General features: G+C 44.8%; 1 pseudogene; it reads right to left on the reverse strand.

Annotated features, from left to right (window-relative positions):
• Nucleotides 1-998: 998 nt before the first annotated feature.
• On the reverse strand, nucleotides 999-2,736 carry LOC115284013 (annotated as a pseudogene).
• Between the last annotated feature and the right edge of the window lie 2,379 nt (nucleotides 2,737-5,115).

Below are 5,115 nucleotides of genomic sequence, written 5' to 3' on the forward strand. Positions count from 1 at the left end.
GCAGCCTGTGAAGTCACAGGCTTAGGTTCATATGTCAACTGTGATTCTATAAAATACTTTTTTTTTTTACATTTGTTTATTTTTGAGAGACAGAGAGTGACAGCGAACGAGCATGGAAGGGGCAGATACAGAGAGGGAGACACAGAATCAGAAGCAGGCTCCAGGCTCTGAACTGTCAGCACAGAGCCCAACGCAGGGCTTGAACTCACGAACTGTGGGATCATGACCTGAGCCCAAGTTGGACGTAACCAACTGAGCCACTCAGGCACCCCTCAACTGTGATTCTAAATCATTTTATGACTTTGGGCAGTTTGCTCTACTCCTCTGAACTTGGTTCCTCATTTGTAAAATGGGTACAGTACAAGGGACTTATTTTAGAGGGTTCCTGTAATTTAAATGAATTTATCCAAATTTGGTGAATAGGAGAGTGCCTGACATGTAATAAATATTTAGTAAGTATTAGCTGTTTAGTGTTGCTATTATTATTGAGCCGCTGTGTGCCAGGTACTTTACTATTCAGGTTTTTATTTTTATTTTTTAAATTTTTTTAACTTTAAACAAATTTTTATTACAAAAAGGTTGTCACATAATTGGATATTTCTCTACTTTGTGCACAATTATTCTTACTCTCCACAGAAAGGCTGCTTCTTAACTTTTCATCTGGTGATGGCAAGCACTAAAATCCTGATTTTAACAGAACAGTAGTAAAAATGCCTCAGTGATTTAAGTTGAAAGCAATACATTGGTACATGGCTCTTGCATTCAGTTATCTGGAATGTACAAATGTCTTTTTATTCAAAAATACAAAATAAATTATCTGTAGGCATGGACAATGATGGCAGTAAACCATTTATGTTGTCAACTGAAACCAGTAACTGATGGTTGTACTGATTTTCTTAAACATCAGCCAGCCTTTTCTTCAGTCATTTCCTTCAACTGACTTCTCTGAAGTTATTGAGGCAACTGCCTTGAGCTTCCTCTCACAGTTTATTAATAATGGTAAAGCACTATTCTAGGAATTAGAACATGCCACCTCCCATACCACCTCCCATTCCTCCCATTCCACCCATTCCAGGGTCCTTCTCTTCCTTAGGAATGTCGGTGACTACAACTTCTGCTGTAGTTACCAGAGAGGCCACTCCAGCAGCATCCAATAAAGCAGTTCGTACAACCTTAGTTGGATCAATGACACCCTGTTCTACCATATTCACAAAATCTCCAAGCATAGCATCGTAACCAACTTCTGAGGAACTCTGCATAATTTTCTCAACTATCAATGATCCTTCAACACCTGCATTCTTAGCAATGGTCATTGTAGGAATTTTGAGTGTTCTCTTAATGATTTCTATACCAATTTTTTGATCTTCATTAGCTGGAGTTATTGAATCCAAGGCTGGAATGCACCGAAGCAGGGCACAACCTCCTCCCAGAACAATGCCTTCTTCAACAGCAGCTCAAGTAGCACTAAGGGCGTCTGTAACTCTGTCTTTCTTTTCATTCACTTCAACATCACTTGTGCCACCAACCTTTAGCACAGCTACTCCATCTGAGAGTTTTGCCAGACGTTCATTCAGCTTTTCCTTTTCATATTCACTAGTTGTGATATCTAACTGCTCAATGATTTCTTGGATTCGTTTTTCAATTTGAGCCTTGTCACCTTTTCCTTTTAAGAGCATGGCATCATCTTTGGTCACAATGACCTCTCCAACTTTTCCTAAGTCATGAGGCTGAACATCTTCAAGATTTAGAGTCAACCCTTCTTCTCCAAACACTGCATGCACCACCAGTAGCAATAGCCATATCTTTAAGCTGGTTCTTTCTATTGTAACCAAAACCTGGAGCTTTGACGGCGACATCCTGAAGACCAACTTTGAGCCTATTCAAAACGAGTGTACTCAGAGCTTTTCCATCAACATCTTCAGTAATTATGACCAAGGGCTTACGATGAGCATTGGCAATTTCAAGAGCAGGTACAATGGACTGGACACTAGAAATTTTCTTTTCACTCAACAGAACATAGGCATCTTGGAATTCACATTTCTGCCCCTCTGATGCATTAATAAAGTATGGAGAAATATAACCCCGATCAAATTTCGTGCCTTCAATAATTTCTAATTCATCATTTAGTGTTTTTCCATCCTTTACTGTGATAACACCCTTTCTTCCAACCTTTTTCATTGCATCAGAATGATGTTGCCAATTTCTTTGTCTCCATTTGCAGAAATGGTAGCAACCTGAGCAATTTCTTCAAGGGTTGTCACAGGTTTAGACTGCTTCTTAAGTTCGGCAATTACAGCATCAACAGCTAACATCACACCTCTCCTGATTTCCACTGGATTAGCACCTTTGCTAATCTTCTCGAGGCCTTCCTTGGCGATAGAGTATGCCAGGACAGTAGCAGTAGTGGTGCCATCGCCAGCCTCTTCATTTGTGTTATTGGCAACGTCTTGAACAAGTTTAGCGCCAATATTTTTATATTTATCTTTTAAGTCAATTGACCTTGCAACGGTCTTTTGTTACTTTGGGACGTCCCCAACTCTGTTCAATAATTGCTGTTCTTCCCTTTGGCCCCCTAGTAACAGCTACAGCATCGGCTAAAAGGTCTACACCTTGAAGCATTAAGGCTCGAGCATCTGCACCAAATTTTACAACTTTGGCATAAGCCCGAGTGAAATGAGGAGCCAGTGCCCTGGACACTGGCCTAAGTTGGCGAAGGACTGCGGGTAATCGAAGCATTTCTGCGGGGACGTGCGGGCAATGAGGCAGGCCGTGGGAGGCAAGTCAATATTCAGGTTTTTAAAAACATGCTCAAGCACAATCGTTATCTCTTTTTTATACACAAAGGAAAAGGCTCAGGTAGATGGAAGTAACTTTTTTTTTTAATGTTTATTTATTTTTGAGAGAGAGAGAGAGAGAGAGAGAGACAGAGTGAGAGTGGGGGAGGGGCAGAGAGGAGGGAGACACAGAATCCAAACCAGGCTCCAGGCTCTGAGCTGTCAGCACAGAGCCAGATGCGGGCCTCGAACCCACAAAGTGTGAGATCATGACCTGAGCTGAAGTCGAACGCTCAACCGACTGAGCCACCCAGGCGCCCCAGAAGTAACTTTTACACAGAGTGGCAGAATGGAGTTTTGAGTCCTCTATGGTATTTCTGCTTCATGAATGGAATGGTTTCATCTTTTCTGAAAAAGTGGCATGGCGATCTTCCCCACTTATGCTTGGACCCTCAGCCGCCACGGATCTTACAACCTGCCGCAGAAACCTGGTTTGGGGGAGAAGCTGAGAGGAAGAGAGAGGGCTGGCTTTCTGGGGAGCTGAGGGCTAAGGGTGAGAACAGTGTGTTGGGGGAGGGCCAACACAGAATGAAATCCAAATGCTGGTGATTTCACCCAGGCCAGGGAAGAATAACAGCTTTCTGGCAGGGAAAGGAAGCTCCGCCCACCAGAGGTCAGGGGGCGGTTCCGAGCAGCTGGGAAGACTTCAGCGCTCCTTACAGTCAGTTCTCAGGGATCAGATATATGCCTCTCTTTCTCCCGGGACTTGTGCTGAGAGAGGTGAAGGGAGGGGTACAGAACCAGTAACGCAACTCAAGGCCAAACAGATGCCGTCTTCTTGAAGGTGTTCAGGGTGACTCGATTTGCAACAGAGCCCCTTGTCACCCCTAATTTAGGGGCCTCATGTTGGGGGAGAGCTCATCCCCTTCTCCTGGGACGTGAGCCTGTTTCACCAAAAGCCATGTGTGCACTTTGTCCCAGATCTGAGCTCACTGTGAAGGGCCTTTGAACTCTTCAAGCAACTCCAGGAAGTGGAAGAGGATCAAAGAGCACAAGAGAATCAAGGTTTAAGCTTCTTTTCAGTTCTAGTGTGGGTGTGCTGTGCAGAGGGAGGAGGCAGCTTCCCTGCCCGAGGGCATTCACACAAAGAGAAGAGCTGTGAGTCCTCACAAAGGACCACTTGCCCCGTGAGTACCCAGGCAGAGGGGAAGTGGGGCTTAGAACATGCAGATTATCGGGGCCCCCCTCAGACCTTCTAAATCCGAACCTCAGGGGTCCGGTCCCAGCAGTTAGCATGTCATACAAGCCCTTCCAGTGAGTCTCTCCTAGAAACACGTTTGAAGACAACGGGGCTAAGCTATGAGCTTTAGAGAGTTCCAGTCCTGCCTCTACTACTTACCAACTGTGTGATCTTGGGCAAGCTATTTAACCTCTTGGAGCCTTAGTTTCTTCAAACGTAGGGGATAATAGTACCTTCCTCGCAGTGTTATTGGGAGGATTAAATGAAATAATATGCGCCTAATTAAAAATGGTAGTGTGTACTAAACGCCTTGTCCCCACCCACACCGTGTGTTTATTTCTGCTTTCCCTTTTCAATAGAAAATGCAAACTTATTTTTCTCCACTTGATGCCTTCTCCTTTCCTCTCACCACCAGGTATTTGGCACCTCTAAGCACTTGTTTAAAACAGGATTTAGAGCCTGGGCAAAGCAGAAGCTCCAAATAGTGGTTCAAGAGGCTTTACCATCCGGCACGCCTCCCTGAGAAGTGACTACCTGGGCACTGCCCTCTTTCAGATTGCCTTCTCTCCCCTTCTTCCCCCTAAATTAACATTTCTGCATCCAGTACTCCATCTCTGTATGGCCCTCCTCTCTGTCAGGGCTATGGCACCATGAATTAATCATGTAGCTACTTAATAATTCGGCCTGTCTCTCGTGAGTTTGGTGAATGGGAGTTAATCCCTCGAGAAGATCCCCTCTGAAGGGGCTGAGAAAATAGTTTGTTAACCTCTAACACTGAAAGTTGGCTCCTGGACCCTAGGTGGTCCCGTGGAGGCATGGGCACATGGAGGCATAGCCTCTCTGTCTGACCTCTTAACCATCGCTCACTCAGTAATGTCCCACAGCTCTGCCTTTGGCATACTTCGCTGGTTAAACAACAAACATTTATTTCTCAAAGTTCTGGAGGCTGGAAAGTCCAAAATCAAGGCACTGGTAGGTTTGGTGTCTGGTGAGGATCCGCTTCTTGGTTCACAGAGAGCTGTCATCTGGCTGTGTCCTCATGTGGCAAAAGGGGTGAGGGAGCTCTCTGGGGTCTCCTCTATATGGAAACCAATCCCTTTC

This window comes from Suricata suricatta, chromosome X (assembly GCF_006229205.1).
Source record: "Suricata suricatta isolate VVHF042 chromosome X, meerkat_22Aug2017_6uvM2_HiC, whole genome shotgun sequence".
NCBI classification, from domain to species: domain Eukaryota; kingdom Metazoa; phylum Chordata; class Mammalia; order Carnivora; family Herpestidae; genus Suricata; species Suricata suricatta.